This window comes from Dama dama, chromosome 18 (assembly GCF_033118175.1).
Source record: "Dama dama isolate Ldn47 chromosome 18, ASM3311817v1, whole genome shotgun sequence".
Lineage (NCBI taxonomy): Eukaryota > Metazoa > Chordata > Mammalia > Artiodactyla > Cervidae > Dama > Dama dama.
This window is the reverse complement of record NC_083698.1, coordinates 105,274,851-105,292,578: the sequence shown is the minus strand read 5'-3', so window position 1 is coordinate 105,292,578 and position 17,728 is coordinate 105,274,851. Positions and strand designations below refer to the sequence as shown.

Below are 17,728 nucleotides of genomic sequence, written 5' to 3'. Positions count from 1 at the left end.
ATAATTTGTTTAGTCCACAAGCATTCTTTCTGACCTAACAAGGACAGTAAGTTACTGCTATGACTTTATAGTTGGGGAAAGGTCTAAAACAATTTAATAAATTGTTGAATACATGTAATGTTTGCTTAAAACAGGTACTCATGAGCTTTGAAAAATATTTAGTTTATACTTATTTATTTATTTATTTTTTTTTCCTTTGTTTTTTTGTTTTTTTTCTTTTTTTCTTTTTTAATTTTTATTATTATTATTTTTTTTTCCCAGTGGGTTTTGTCATACATTGATATGAATCAGCCATGGATTTACATGTATTCCCAATCCCGATCCCCCCTCCCCAGAGTTTATACTTATTTATAGATATCATCTCCTTGCTATAAGGGGCTTAACTGAAAGACCATGAATATTGATTGCACTGTTGGTCTATCAGCTAAGAGATCAGAGAAAATCTGACCCCCGCCACACACATACAGAGACAGAAACACACACAAACACACTTCTGCATATTTAGCATACATTTCCTACAAAAAGCATGTGATTGCTAACCTAAGATGTGCCTCTGCTTCATTTTGTTACAAGTGCTTTAATTACCTCAAATCTAGTTTTTGTAAAAAAAAAAAAAAAAAAAAAAAAATGACATTTATGTAATGAGGTTGTAGGTTTTCATAAAGTTCCTTTTTGCTCCCTTGCTCCTAGCACATTTTCTTTTTTCACAGAGAATGCACCTGGCTTCAGAAGTGCTGAACGGACACTGACATACCTCCTTTATAGCTGGAACTTCTAAAACAATGTTGTGAAAACTTTTAAATATAGCTCATCTATTTCTGCTTTATTGACCATGGCAAAGCCTTTGACTGTGTGGATCACAATAATCTGTGGAAAATTCTGAAAGACATGGGAATACCAGACCAACTGACCTGCCTCTTGAGAAATCTGTATGCAGGTCAGGAAGCAACAATTAGAACTGGACATGGAATAACAGACTGGTTCCGAATAGGAAAAGGAGTACGTCAAGGCTGTATATTGTCACCCTGCTTATTTAATTTATATGCAGAGTACATCATGAGAAATGCTGGGCTGGATGAAGCACAAGCTGGAATCAAGATTGCCAGGAGAAATATCAATAACCTCAGATTTGCAGATTACACCACCTTTATGGCAGAAAGTGAAGAAGACCTAAAGAGCTTTTTGATGAAAGTGAAAGAGGAGAGTGAAAAAGTTGGCTTAAAGCTCAACATTAAGAAAACTAAGATCATGATATCTGGTCCCATCACTTCATGGCAAATAGATGGGGAAATGGTGGAAACAGTGGCTGACTTTATTTTTTTAGGCTCCAAAATCACTGCAGATGGTGACTGCAGCCATGAAATTAAAAGATGCTTAATCCTTGGCAGGAAAGTTATGACCAACCTAGACAGCATATTAAAAAGCAGAGACATTACTTTGCCAACAAAGGTCCATCTGGTCAAGGCTATGGTTTTTCCAGTAGTCATGTATGGATGTGAGAGTTGGACTATAAAGAAACCTGAGTGCCGAAGAATTGATGCTTTTGAACTGTGGTGTTGGAGAAGATTCTTGACACTCCCTTGGGCTGCAAGGAGATCCAGCCAGTCCATCCTAAAGGAGATCAGTCCTGAGTGTTCATTGGAAGGACTGATGTTGAAGCTGAAACTCCAATACTTTGGCCACCTGATGTGAAGAGCTGACTCATTTGAAAAGACCTGATGCTGGGAATGGGACAATAGAAGATGAGATTGTTGGGTGGCATCACTGACTCAATGGAGTTCAGTTTGGGTAAACTCCGGGAGTTGGTGATGGACAGGGAGGCCTGGTGTGCTGCAGTCCATGGGATCGCAGAGTCGGACACGACCAAGCGACTAAACTGAACTACATTGACTTTATGAGGGATTTGACAGAATTTAACTAAGACCTACTGAGACAGGAGGTAGATGGCTCCCCCCACCCCAACACAGGGTAAAGCATTGGAGATTCATCCCCTAAGGACAAAATTCCAAGACAAGAACAGCAGGGCAATTAAACAAGGATGTTGGGCCCTGCCCAGACCACATATTTCTCATACCTGAAGTCAGGAGACTTCCCTGACCACATGTGTCCAGAAAAGCTCCTTAGAGGTCAAAAGGGGAGTAAAGTAAAGGGGTGCTCAACCCATATGCCTTTGCCATCTTGGCTAAGAGATGCATGTACGCACATGGAAGGGTTCTGAGATATAGCAAATATGGACTGTGGACCAGGCAAATCAAAATGATTGGCCAAAGGAAACCTGGAAGAAATGTCCCACATAAGTGATTCAAACTTTCAAGGATTCTCCTTCTGAGTCTGCCTGAGTATCTAGCCACACATACTATACTCTTTTTTTCTTAATAAATATTTTACTTGCTTCATTGTTTTCTGTCTTTGTGGAAATTCTTTTCTGCAAAGCCAAAGGGTGACACTGGCCACTCTTCTAGTGGCTAGGATCTGGTGCTCTCATCATCACGACCTGGCTTCAATCTCTGGTTGGGAACCCAAGCCCCACTCCGAGCCGTTGCAGGCTGAGGTCACTCGAGATCATTACTATTGGTAAAAATCTATATATTGATAAGTGGAGTCTTTTGGAAAAGTGCCCTTGAATTCAACACTCCCATCATCTGCCCTTTCCTAAGTTATGAAGCAGGAGGTCTGACTCTGGGACTGCCTCTTTCTACTTCCCTCTCCCAGGTTTTTGGTGCCTCCCTTTGGCTCTCCATGTTTCTTCTTCCCAAAGATGCTAGACCTTAAATTCTATTTCATTTCAGCAAACACAGCACACTACAACAGTTCTGAAATGCTTTGATTTACTCAGGGCTTGCTTTCCTCTTGCTTTGTTCCTTCTGCAAATAATCACTTAGACCATATGATGTGTTGAGCAGTAGATTAGGCAAAACAAGTACATCTGTGAATAGCACAGTTCCGGGACCTTTGGAGCAAGGGCTGTTCACTCAGTTCTCAGCCATTGCTCATTCACGAAGTGCAACTGGAAGGAAACGTGGCTAAGTTGTTAAGCACAGCCACACAGTTTTGTCCCAGTGATCAGTGGTAAAGAACACAGCAGCCAATGCAGGAGATGAGGGTTTGATCCCTGGGTCTGGAAGATTCGCTAGAGAAGGAAATGGCAACCCACTCCAGTATTCTTGCATGAAAAATTACACGGACAGAGGAGCCTGGTGGGCTACACCCGAGAGGTTGAAAGAGTCAGACACGACTCAGCGACTGAGCATGCAATTATTAATATGCCACTTTCCACCTCCCAATTATCAAATTTAGATAATAAACTATGGTTGCTCTAATTCTGAATGCCATAACAAGTAAAGTAAGGCAATAAAAGACAGTAAAGAAATATTCTTTAAACTTCCAGCAGAAAGATGATATACATCGAGATAGGTTCTAGAAAGAAGGTTCCTTGTAGCAGAACACAATAGATCTTAGGGAAGTAATTCAGAAGGTAACGAGAGCAGGTAGGCTACACTTGCCATTTGCGTGCATGCTCAGTCATGTCTGATTCTTTGTGACGCCATGGACTGTAGCCGACCAGGCTCCTCCGTCCATGGAATTTTCCAGCCAAGAATACTGGAGTGGGCTGCTCTTTCCTCCTCCAGGGGATCTCCCCACCCAGGGATCAACCTGCATGTCCTGCATTGGCAAATGGATTCTTTCCCACTGAGCCACCTGGGAAACTCAATACTTCCCGAAGGGCTACGGTGAGATGGCCAGAGCTATTATGAGAAAGAATCAAACAAATAAGACAGGATAAAGTAGATGGAACTGAGCACATGTTTTAAGATCAGGAGGTGGACATAGTCAGAAAGAAAGAATACCTTAAATTCACAATCTCTGAAACCAACTGCCTTATTAACTTTTGACAATCTTCCTTCAGATTATTATAATTATTATGTACAGTTCAAAATCACCCAGAACATAATGTTTAAATTCTTAGGTTTTCCAATTAGTCTGTTCAGCCAATCTACCATTAGAAACTGTCAGCTTTGTCTTCCAGCTTCCCCCCTGTCATTTTCCTTGTCATCTGATATCTGGTCTATAACAATCATCTTATTAAGTGATTGCTCTACCCAAATATCTCTTCACTCCCCACCCAATTATGCTTTTTTGATCCATTGATGGTCTAGTGCTAAAACATTACTTTAAGTTAAATGTGTAATAGTTCTTCAGCATCTCTGACAGTGTGTCCCAGATCGCCATCTAAGCATGCAAAACCTTCCGAAATCCTTACAGATCTCATTAGGTTTCAGCAACTTGCTGACATCAACCTTGCTCTCTGCTCAGGCGAATCTGACAAAGGAACTTATTTAACCTATGTTTACCCTTTCTGGGATTGCCTGTGGTTTTCCACAGGCCTTTTTCTCAATCTGTAAAACTTCTCCGTCAGAGTTAACTATGAAGGAACAAGTGTTAAGAAACAGGGCTCCAGTCAAACACATCTAAGTTTAAATTCTGACTCCACCAAGCACTAATTATATAACCTTGGCAAAGACATTTAATCTCATGTAGCCCTGTCTAGGAAATAGGTGTCATAGGTATGTTAATTAATGGTTATATGTGCTCAGCCGTGTCCAACTCTTTGCGACCCCACAGACTGTAGCCTGCCACGCTCCTCTGTCCATGGGATTTTCCAGGAAGAGGGTTGCCATTACATTCACCAGGGGATCTTCCCGACCCAGGGATTGAATTCACATCTCTTGCATTGACAGGCTGATTCTTTATCACTGAGCCATCAGGGAAGCCCCTATATTAATTAATAGGTGGAGTATTTATTGTTAGTACAATAGTTATTATTTAGGCACCATTAACCTTTTTCCTTTCTTAAGGAGACCTTCTCTAATCAATACATTCTGCTTTCTGTACAGTCCAGGGCTCATCTCACAAATTATAGTCAATGTAAGACTTGATTGACTGCTGTTAATTAAAACATGTGTGAAAATTTTACTTCCTAATAAGATTGTGAACTGTCATGAGGACAGGGTCTAGAAAACGTGCTTTTCCTTTTTACTCTATATTAAGCTATTAATAACCTGGTAGGTGTTTAAGAAAGACTATTGGAATGAAACTTAAAATGTACCTACCCTTCATCCTGTTCTGATTTTGATAAATGATTAGTTGGCTTGCCAGAAGAAGTCTATCCATATGAAAGCACACTTGGATGATAGTAAGTAGAGGGAACTGCTAACATCTCTGTGTAAGCATACAAACATTTTGAGCACCCAGTTGAAAGCATGTGGATAAGGGAAGTTTGGATAAGCAAGAAGCTCTTCATTTTTCTTCAAAGTGTGACAATTATTCCGCTTGTTTCTAACCTAAAACAGGTTTACTGGCTGCTTTTGCCTCATCAACACAAATAGAAAAGCAAAACTTTAGTCCAAACTTTATCATGTGTGAAAAATCACCTGGAGGGCTTGTTAAGACAGGGATTCCTGGGCCTCACCCCAAAGAGTCTGACTCAGTAGAGAATTTGCAGTTCTAACAAGCTCCCAAGTGATGCTCATACTGCTGGTCCTGACTGCATTGAAAAGCATGGCTCTAATCTTGAAAAAATAAAAATTAACTCAAGAAGGGTGGGCTAATTCTTTATTAATTTTTTAATATAAATAGGAAAAACAGGTCACTGCAAGGCAATACAGTACAATCTTAAATAACATAAGGCTAGACTGCCATCTCACTTCACTCAGGATAATAAAAATAGAACTCTAAATAAACTCTAAATAAAAATACATGTCAAAAGAAATATACTTGGATGGATATGCAGAAAAATATTTGGAAAGAATTGTTTCTGTTTCCAAAATACTGTTGTTACTTTTGTTACCGTTGAGTATTACTCAAACAGTAACAGTGGTTTTCTTTCAATAGTAAGATTATGGATGATTTAAAACTTCATACTTATCAGTGGTTTCCACACTGTAATGTGCATAAGTATATTATCATTAAAAATACACTTGCAAAATACATACATGGAATAATAACACTGAGACAAAATGGCAAGAACAGATGTATATAGAAAAATTACATTCATTCTGTTCCTCACTTAGAAATTAAGAGACCTTTGTTCAAATCTCCTTTCTGTCTTTTACTACCTAGACACTCCCCTTAACTTTTCATTTTCTCAACCATAAAATGAAGGCAGTAGTACCTCCTCCACCAAGTTAGCATAAGTATCAAGTGAAATCACACACTTCGTAAACTAAAAGGCATTGAGTGCATGGATATTTTAATGCACAGAAGTATTTAGCATGCCTCAGCCAGTTACCTCTGTACCCAGTGGACTCCTATCTGGGTTGCACATTTTGTACATATCAAGCCCCAGGGAGATGACAGCACAGAAGGGGCTAAGTCAGCAACCACTGACGAAAGAGAGGCTCTGAGCTATGGTCAATGACTGAGTTTTTCTAGTAGACTGCAGGAGAACAGAAAGGCAATTGGACTGATGGCAAAATAAAAAGACTCATCAACTTCATTGATTTATTGGATGAGTAATTTTTCTGTTTCAACTCTTACTCCCAAACAAAAGTTCTCATATTATTGTACATATTCTTAAATAAATCTAGGTGTTCAGAAATATGACTGTTGAACACATCATATTGAATTTCATAGCTTATAAAAATCCAGAAAGTGACAAATCCTAAGTACTTACTCATTTTCATTAAATATTGATTATTGTCTGTGTGACTCAGACAATAATGTATCAGTTTCACTGGGCCACTGCAACAATAACCAAATGCTCAGTGGGCTGAAACAAATCTATTACCTTATAATTCTGGGGGTCAGATGTTCAAAGTAGGTTTTGCTGATAAATAAGGCTGTGTTCCTTCTGAAACCCTCTAAGGGAGGATCCATTTTCTTGCTTTTCCCAGCTTCCAGAGTCTACCTGCATTCCTTGCTTCATTTTCCTATTTCTTCATCTGCAAAGTCAGCTGTGGTTAGTGGGGTCTTTCTCATGCTCCACTCATTCTCTGCTTGACTGTCACCTCTCTCTATTTTAAAGAACTCTGGTTACATCAGACCCACCCAGATAATCTGGGGCAGTCTCTTCATGAGAAGGTCTTCACTTAATCATAGTCTCTTTGCCATATAAAGCAATATATTCATAGGTTGCACAGTTTAGGATATAGACACGTTTGGTGGAGAGAGGATTATCCTGTCTATCACAACTATATAAAAATACTGTGATTGCTCTATATAAAGAAAAATTTTTATTAAGTACCTAATGTACTCCTAGTGTTGTTGATTAATGAAAGATGTCAACACACTGGTAGAGAGAAAAGCAGAGAGTTTAAGAGCAAAGATACGAAATAGGTCTAAAGCACTAAGAAACAAATCATGACTTAAGGAATGTTTCGGGTAAAGACAGGGTACAAAAAAGGAAAAGGATAAGTCTCAATAGCATGAATTGTTGTAGAAAATGGGAATGGGAATCAGGTCAGGGAAATGCTAATACATTCAATGAGCAGATTTGGGTGACTCAAATTCTTAGTGGTAGCATCTGTAGAAACCAGATTATAAGAAAAGGAATTATTTGGTGGAAAGGGGTTGGGGGTGACCACATTATTGTAGGAGTTTAAACTATAAGAGGTAAAAAATAGAAAAAAAGTTGATAGAGATTGCCAAGTAAAAGGAGGGAATTTTTATTAGGATATGTGAGATAGATTCGTGTTTATTTTTAATGGTGTAGTTTCTGGTTATAAAGAAAATTTATAATCCTTGGATTAATCCTGAAAAAGTAACAAATAATTAAAAAAAAAAAGAAACTTCTGTTTCCCTAGCTCCCTAAGTAAATTTGGGGAAATGTGTGTTTCATTCTTTGGAATGCCAGGTCCCTATCCTACCTCATTTCTAGATCTTCTTCAAAGGTATGAGATGTCAATTAAATATCAGAATCCAGGATACAAAATGGCCAGGTTTTACTAGCGGTTGTTACAGACTCATTATTCGGCTCACTATCAGCCACCAGGAAATAAGCTCTAAATCTGATAGTCAATTTTAGAGTCTTAATAATACATAAATAACAACTTTGCCTACTAATGCATCTTTACCACCACTAGCTATACTGATTTAACATAAAAGAAAAAGTTTACTTGGCAAAAAAAAAACAAAAACAGCTTTTCATTATTGTTTGATTTGAAAATTTACTTTCACATATACATTGGAAAGATTTAAAAATCTTCTATGAAGTGTATAGTTATGCTTTTTGCCCACTTATTTATTGTCAGCTATTTTCTATTGACTTAAATTGGTTAAGTTATAAATGAAGATTAAAATCTGTGTTATCATATTTGTCTTCCTTGATTTTTGCCTTATCCCCTCGAATATGTCATTTTGGATGTATAATATTTTGTTATCAACTGTATTAAGATTTCCCCTTTAAAAATGCTTTCAACAGCTCTTAAGTGTATAAAATCATCTCCCATTTGTGGCAGTAAAAGTCTTGACTCTCAATGCTAGGGAGTTAGTACTTACTCTAAGCATAGGCTAAAGAATTTAAAATAATGTAGTAACATTATCAATTTTGTGTTTAAGAAGTATCTCCTGACACTTGTGCGGACAAGTTGCATGCTCAGTTGGACACTTCAGAAGTGTCCAGCTGTTGAGACCCTATAGACTGTAGCCCACAAGCCTCCTCTGTCCATGGGATTCTACAGGCAAGAATACTGGAATGGGTTGCCATGGCTTTCCCTAGGGGATCTCCCTGACCCAGAGATTGAACCCACGTCTCCTGTGACTTCTGCATTGCAGGGAAATTCTTTACCACTGAACCACCTTGGGCAGGTCAGGAAAGTTAATATCAACTAAGAGACTATGATGGGCTTTCCCAGTAGCTCAGTGTTAAAGACTCCACTTGCAATGCAGGAGATGAAGGAGACACAGGAGAAGCAGGATTGATCCCTGGGTCCGAAAGATCCTCTGAAAGAGGATATGGCAACCCGCTCCAGTATTCTTGCCATGAAAATCCCATAGACAGAGGAGGCTGGTGGGCTAAGGTCCATGGGGTTGCAAAGAGTCTGACATCACTGAGGTAGTGAGCATGCGCATACAGAGACTACTGCAAGGGGACTGGGAAAGCAATCATACACACACATATGATGGAAACACAAGGCCCCTGAAAACAAGAGAGAAAAGCACACGTCTGTGATTTGTGCCATGGCTCCATTTCTTACATAAACACTGACTCAAGAAGGGCACATCTATGGGTTGAAATGTGTCCCCCAGTAGGTGTTGAAGTTCTAACCTTTATTTGGAAATGAGATTTTTGAAGGTGATTAAGTTAAGGAAGCAGTCCTGAATATTCACTGGAAGGACTGATGCTGAAGCTGAAACTCCAATACTTTGGCCACCTGATGCGAAGAACTGATTCATTTGAAAAGCCCCTGATGCTGGGAAAGACTGAAGGCAGGAAGAGAAGGGGACAGCAGAGGCTGAGATGGTTGGATGGCATCACTGACTCAATGTAGATGAATTTGAGTAAGCTCTGGGAGTTACTGATGGACGGAGAAGCCTGGCGTGCTGCAGTCCATGGGGTCACAAAGAATCGGATGCGACTGAATTGAACTGAACTGAAGTTAAGATGAGCTCATTAGGGTGGCCCCTAATCTAAGGGGGCTGACCCCATAAAAAGGGGAAATTGGGACACATAGACAGATACCTATAACAGGAAGGCAATATGAAGACACAGGGATAGGGACTTCCCTGGTTGTCTAGTGGCTAAGACTCCACACTCCCAACACAGGCTGCCCAGGTTCATTCCCTGGTAAGGGAGCTATATGCTGCATGTCGCAACTAAAGATCCCACATACCACAAATAAGACCCAAACCAGTCAAATAAATACATAATTTTTTAAAAAGACACAGTGATAACACTAACTATAATCAAGGGGTGCCTGAGGCTCCCAGGAACTACAAGAGAAATATGTAATAGATTCTCCCTCACAGCCCGTAGAAAGAACAATCAAGAAGACACCTTGGCTGCAGATTTATAGCCTCAAAACTGTGAGGCAATCCATTTCCCTTACAGTCATTCTGCTTGTTACTTTGTTATAGTATCTCTAGGTATCTTACACAGACAGACAATCGCCAACTGACTGAACTAGCAGCTCCACTCCCACTTCTGAGCTCCTCCAATGTTCTTATAGATGATGGGGAGGACTCTCCACCATGTTCCCGAGCCACCATTTTAATAAAGAATATCCACCTGATAAAATATTGCTTTTGGACCACTCTATGCGAAGTCTTAGGTCGGTGCTCTGAATAGTACAAAGCAACAGCTCTCTAATCTCTGCGATGCTGATGAGTTGAGAAAGGCTCTCCAAGCCCTCTTCTATGTCTCATGTTTTGAGAGAAGCAATTAAGCTTGTGAGATGCATCCCTTTTGTTACTACCTTCTAGAGCATACTGATTGCTTGAAGTGGGCAAGGATGAACCATGTTAGAAAGTTAATCACAAGTCAAAAATGAACACATACTTAAAGGTCACCTTTGGAACATCATAAGTAGTCTTTTCCTAATTGCACAGAAAGGGAAAAGTTCACTTCTAATGATTTGATATAAAACTGAAAAGAAGCATAAAATAACTTTATGGTTCATTTACTAATAAATGCTATAACATGACATTTTGAGTATTGATAGTTTATGAATAACCTCACTTTCTTCCTCTCTGATATTGGAGGTGACCCAGAACTTATTACAAACTTGCTATATGGATGTGAGAGTTGGACCAACAAGAAGGCTGAACGCTGAAGAACTGATGCTTTCAAACTGTGGTGCTGGAGAAGACTCTTGAGAGTCCCTTGGACAGCAAGGAGATCAAACAGTCAATCCTAAAGGAGATCAGCTGTGACTATTCATAGGAAGAACTGATGCTGAAGCTCCAATATTTCGGCTACCTGATGCAAACAGCCGACTCATTGGAAAAGACCCTGATGCTGGGAAATATTGAAGGCAGGAAGAGAAGCGGATGACAGAGGATGAGATGGTTGGATGGCATCACAGATTCAATGGACATGAGTTTGAGCAAACTCCAGGGATAGTGGAGAACAGAGGAGCCTGGCATGCTGCAGTCCACGGAGTCGCAAAGATCAGATAAGACTTAGCAACTGAACAAGAACAACAACAATAGGAACTAGGTGTCAGAAGTGCTGAAGAGGGAGGGTGGTTTACTGAACCCTCTACTCAAAAACAAGTATTTTAATGGAAAACATGGATACAGCAGAAACAAACAAAATGGTAGTTGTAAGCCCTTAACAGGGGCCTGGGTCATATTTGGGTTGGTGGTACTCAGAACAGAACGCTGTCTGGAGCCCTCCTTATTCTGATCCTTTTTAATCGCTGTACCACCTGTGATCTTAATCTGTCTTTCAAAAATAAGTGTCTCCTTTGGAAAAAGACATTTCTCATTGGAAACAATGACACTGACTTTGTGATCTCAATTAGACTCTAGCGGGTTTGGTTGGAGAAACTTGTCTTCCCAGGACTGAGTTTTGTACACAGCCAGACTGGAAATCCAGAGAGGCGCAGTGGCCCTGAGAACTTGCCCTGTGAAAGCTCCCTAATTCTAGGACCTTGTAATTATTTTTAATTAGCACAATGTAAGCTTTATAATACCTAAGTCCTCATTAACACTTGAATATTAACCTGATATTTTCTCTGTCTCTTTGGATTTTTTTTTTTAAGCTTGAATGAATGCCCTGAGTAAACTACATTATTTCCCTAAGGAACTATTATTGTCTCATAATTGACACACAGCAAATAGCAGTGGGTAGAGAGAGTACGGGTTTAAAAACAGATAGCCTGCATGCTAATGTTATGTCATGATCTTTCCATGAATGTAATTTCTGTATGCGATGTTGTTCATTACCATAGTCTAATGGGTTCTTTCACCTGTCCAAGTCCCAAGGGAAAGGGGTAATTCAGAAGGAAAAAAGCAAAACAAAACAAAGATTAAATTTTTACTTCCTGTTAATAAAACAAAAGTTTATAGTTTTCTCACCTGACAAGTCCTTCAAAAAAGTTTTGGAAATCAGAATAAAATCTACTCTCTCTATCTACCCATTTCTGCCTGTGTTTGATCCTTCCCAAATTTCTCCGTTCTTTGCACTGGCTCCAAGGCACTACTTTCCATTCACACCTTTGCAATACTAGCTACAGGACTTTCTACAACTCTGCCTCTGTGCCATCACAACTGCCTTATTCCTTGGTTATGTCAATATTCGTTTTTGTTAGTCTTTGACTTTAACTTCACAGAATGTCACTTTGTCCTTTTTTAAACACTCGATCTGGACAAGCTGTACTTGTATTTTCTTCATTACTGCCTTTAGGTTATAGAAGATTGTAAGGAGGGAGGAAAAACTATAAAACCAAGCAGGCACCCTACAAATTCATGCTTCCTCCTTTTAATAGGTCTCTACAGCGGAGCTCAAAAGTGAAAGTGAAAATCACTCGGTCGTGTCCAACTCTTTGTGACCCCATGGGCTGTGGCCTGCCAGGCTCCTCTGTCCGTGGAATTCTCCAGGCAAAAATGTCAGGAATCGAGCCCAGATCTCCCACACTGCAGGCAGATTCTTTACCTCCTGAGCCGTCAACCATATTAAGGAGTGACTTAGATCCTATAGAGGTTGTCTACACGGTTTCTTGCTCCATCCATTTAATACCCTGGTTCCATTTTAACCTTTTCACTCTCATTTTTGAGACCAAAAATGGTGACTCAAGATGTGTTAGTGCCTATATTCCCCTCCTTCAATATAACTCTGCCCTAATCAGGCCCTTTTTCCTTTCTTTTTGCTAATTAATCAATTTATTTATTAATAGCTATTAATATAGCACTAGTTCTAATGCTATGTCTTATACTACAAATTGTAAAAAATGAATGAATCTTAGTTCCTGGCTCTGAACAATCTGTTATCTAATATTTGGGGTTGACATGTGGGAAGAAAATATTATATAATTTTCTGTTATAAAAAAGATATGAACAAAATACTCAGACAGTTTGGGCTTCCCTTAGGGCTCAACTGGTAAAGAATCCACCTGCAATGCAGGAGATATGGGTTCAATTCCCGGGTTGGGAGGATCCCCTGAAGAAGGGAAAGGCTACCCACTCCAGAATTCCATGGACTGTATATATAGTCCATGGGATCACAAAGTCAGACAAGATTGAGCGACTGACTTTCACTTCACTTCAGATGTTTAGTTAAGGGATTGGATGACTTGGTTTAGTATGGTCAGAAGGTTTCATCTGTGAAGCCACTTTAAACTGAGTCTCAAAGGATGACAGGAGTTTGCCAGGGAGAGAACCCTTCTTTCCTGCTATTCCAAGAGTCCTCAGGCAATCTAAGATGACTGTTTTCTTGGTTTTCCTTCTCTCTTTTTTTCCATTGGTTCCATTTTCTATGTCTGATAATATGTATTATCTAATCTGTCTCCACTATTTTGGGTAATGGGAAAGAAAAACAAAAGAAAATATACATGTTGCTCTCTAGTCCCAACTTTAAGAGAATTTCTGCTTCTTCACCACTTAAACCTTAACACCAGAAAGATTGAAAGTTATCATTTCCATTTCATTTTCAAGAATGTCAAGGATGTCTGCACTGACTTTTACTAAGTCCTTGTGTTCTGTGATTTAGGGAGACATGTTGGCCATGCCCTCATGGAAGCTCATTCTTCTCTTAGTTTCTGCACCCTTACATTTGTCTTCCTGCTGCTCCCCCTCTGACCACTCCTTTCCTGGGCCTTGCACTGTTTTTTTTCTTCTCCTGGACTCTAGAGAGAGTTATTTTCTTAGGCCTTGTCCTCAATGTTCTATCTCTGTTATCTGTACAGAAGGGCTAGTTAGCTTGTCCAAGTTTGTTCATCTAGAAAAAGTCAGAGCTACAATTGGAACACAGGAGTTCTTGTAAAGTCCCTGCTGTTCTTCTCATTTTATTTTTGGCCATGTTGTGCAGCTTGCAGAATCTTCCTCCCAGACCAGGGCTCAAACCCAGGTTCCTGCAGTGAGAGCAACAAGTCCTAACAACTGGGCTGCCAGAGTCCCTGCTCTTAAATTATGCTAAATTGTTTATACCAATCCCGTCTTGAAAAAAGGGGTATTTTGTTTCTATTGTTGAAGGACAGCTTAGAGAAAAGTGAAAGGAGTATATTTCAATGTTGAAAAGTCTTTTGAAGGAAGAATAGATTTTTTAAAATTTATCTGTATGTGTGTGTGTGTGTGTGTGTGTGTTAAGAAAAGAAAAATGGAATGAAGAATTTCTGCAACTGCTTTTAGGTAAACAAAACTTTAACAAAAAGTCATATCTGGCTCTGATTAGAAAGTGCTAATCTTTTTGGAAACATCAGTCATTGAGTAAAGTTGTCCTGGTAATTCAAATAATAAAAAGATAATTATATTTTATACTACTTTACAGCTTTAAAATGCTTTACTATAAAAACTTTAGTATACTCTACCCAATTTAATGAATAAGGCAAAATGACTGACTTTAAATGACAAATAAAGTCATTTGAATTTGATGGAAAAATAAACCATTTAAAAATATGAATATTAAGGAGCTAGAGACTGTTGTACAGAACAAAATGTCAGAAAGAGTAAAATGAATATCATATATTAATGCATATATACAATGTGAGTTAAACAACAGAATGGGAAAGACTAGAGATATCTTCAAGAAAATTAGAAATACCAAGGGAATGTTTCATGAAAAGATGGACACAATAAAGGACAGAAACTGTATGGACCTAACAGAAGCAGAACATACTAAGAAGAGGTGGCAAGAATATACAGAAGAACTGTACAGAAAAGATATTAGTGTCCTGGATAACCATGATGGTGTGATCACTCACCTAGAGCCAGACATCCTGGAGGGCAAAGTCAAGTGGGCCTTAGGAAGCATCACTACGAACAAAGCTAATGGAGGTGACGGAATTCCAGCTGAGCTATTTCAAATCCTAAAAGACGATGCTGTTAAAGTGCTACACTCAGTATGTTTGATTTTTCTGTTACCCAGTGAGTTGCCAGATGACTCCATCTAAATTGCTAGTGATCAAGTGAAATACCATATATACATCATCTAATATTGTTCTATTTCTTTTCCTTTCGTGAATACAGAAAGGCCAAACTCATCTTAATCTTTAAACACAATATAAGAAGGATAAAAAATATTCTTTTAAAGCATTATATGCATTTCAAAATCAAATAGAAATACATTGAGTGTAACCAACATCTTGAATAATTCATACTCTGCTCACCTTCCTTTATTTCGTACAATTGAAAATTGGCCATATTGATTTCTTGCCCAATATACAATGAAACCTTGTTTATCTGACATCATTTGGGAATGATCCATTCATAGAACCATAGAGTTTTAGTGCCTGAGAAGACCTGAGTCATCTAATCTATCTCCTTCATTGTGAATAATTATAATATTTATAACAATTTATAATTATAAATATAAAAATATATTTATCAATATATTTATAAATAATTATATAGAAACAATGGTACTTGAGCCCTTATGAAAAATTATATTATCTTCTGGGTGCTTGTAAGTAGTAGCCCATTTGTTTTTCACAGTAAGCCTATGAGGTATGCATTATTAGTACATATTGTTATTTCGACTTTACAGATAAGCAAACTGAGGCCTAGAGAAAGTAAAATAACTGAAGCCTACATAGCTTAAAAGTAACGAAGCTGGGATTGTATTTGAGCCCATGACTCCTGTTTTTAGACACAGTATTACACCAGCTCTGACAATCAAATATGATAATGTCTTACGCACAAAAATCACTCACTTATTTAGCATCAATTACTAGGCCAGAACTTGTGTTTCCTGACTACATATTATCACATTTCTTCTCATACAAACTCTAGCATATCTGGATCTTTAATATAAATGAACTGATAAGCTATGTTCCTTCCTTTAAGCACTAAAACTCATTTTATTTTAAATACTTTCCATGAAAATCATTCTAAAAGTCATTGCACAGTTTTCTGCCTCCTTAATCACACTACATTAAATATAAGTGCCATTTCTTGCTGATTCAGCTTTCATAATTACCTACATCAGTCATTGGATTTTGTCGTAACAACACAAGAGAGTCACACCAAATGATACCAGAAAACTTTGTTTCATTGACTCGTTGGTTCCCTTTTTATAAACTATAGGTCTTTGCTATATTATTACATGGCATGCCATCCTGCTATGGTACAATTTCAAACTGCACTTCTTGTCCAGACATACAGAAATAAAATTATTCTTTATATGTTATAGGCTGGGGAACAATGCAGTCACATTTGTTTATACTGGGTGTTTGAAAAATGAAACAACAAATCAGACCATTCGAAGTCATATTCCCATAGGAGGAATTAAGTTACTTTCTGAAGGATAAAGTAGAGGGAGCCAGGAGATGCCAGGGAAAGCACTGCGAAAGCAAAGAAATAGGATGTTCAAAGGCTCAGATGCCAGAGTATGATGCTCTGGGAAGAGGCGGTGGGGTCCTGAAAGGCCCTCTGAGTGCCTGGAGTCAAGAGTGCAAGACAAGCAAGGGGGAGGAGTGGGGACTAGAGTCAGGGAACCAGGTCCTCAAAGAACCAGTGCTTGACCTCCAGGACTTTGACTGAGCCTGAGGGCTACCTGAGGAGTTTAAAGAAGCAGGATGAGATGATCAAGTTGTATTAAGAAATCCCTTTGGCTATAATAGGAAGACTGGACATAGAGACCATCTATAAGGCCATGGCAAAGTTTGGAAATAAGATCCTCTCAGCAGAAATCAGTATCCTCATTTCTGTGATGAGAAGGGAGATACATTCCCCAACGACCTCGTCCATTCTAAACCTATAATTCTGTGGTTCTGTAGCTTATGATTGTTTCCTAATACATGGTCAATGCTATGCAAAGAAATAAAGTCTTTGACCTGGTTTAAGACTTTTCATATCTACTTGACTGCAGCTGGAAGCTGATATCATCACTATGCTGGAGTCATAAAGCAAGGAAGATCCCTTGGAAAAGGAAATCGCATCCTTCTCTAGTATTCTTGCCTGGAGAATCCCATGGACAGAGGAGCTTAATGGGCCACAGTCCATGGAGTGTCTAAAGATTTGGAAATGACTCAGTAACAAAACACACACAATTGGCCTTTAAGGCTGTTGTGACACTGATTTACTCTTGTGGTCTGTAAAAACATAAAGATTTGTGAAGACTGGGGTAAACACAGCACAGTTTAGTGTTCCAGAATCTCAATTCATTTAGCCATCTGGTAACGTTCTGAGATCATGCTGGTTGCTCCTCAACAAGATGCTAGTTAATGGGTAGTATCGTTGTTAAACCTGGCCTCTGACCCTAGAATACTTTGACTCTTAGCTGCCTTCCCTATTTATGTGCTCTGTAAACTTAGTACAGGGGATTCCCTGGTTTCTCAGATAGCAAAGAATCTGCCTGCAATGTAGGAGACCCAGGTTCTATCTCTGGGTCAGGAAAATCCCCTGGAGAAGGGAATGGCTACCCAATCCTGAAGGATTCCAGGACAGAGGAGCCTGGTGCGCAACATCCATGGGGTCACAAAGAGTCTACACAACTGAGCAACTAACACTTTCACTTTCCAGCTTAGCACAGCACTTAACCTACAGCAGCTCAGCTCCCCTGTCTACAGAGGGTGGTTTAGTCCCTAATTTGTGTCCGACTCTTTGCGACCCTATGGACTGTAGCCCACCAGGC

At 39.1% G+C, this 17,728-nt stretch overlaps 1 protein-coding gene across 1 annotated transcript in view; it reads right to left on the bottom strand.

The window, feature by feature from the left end:
- The window catches only part of CNTNAP2 (contactin associated protein 2), a 2,213,955-nt gene that overhangs the window by 793,074 nt on the left and 1,403,153 nt on the right, over positions 1-17,728 (bottom strand). The gene's annotated exons all lie outside the window — the stretch shown is intronic.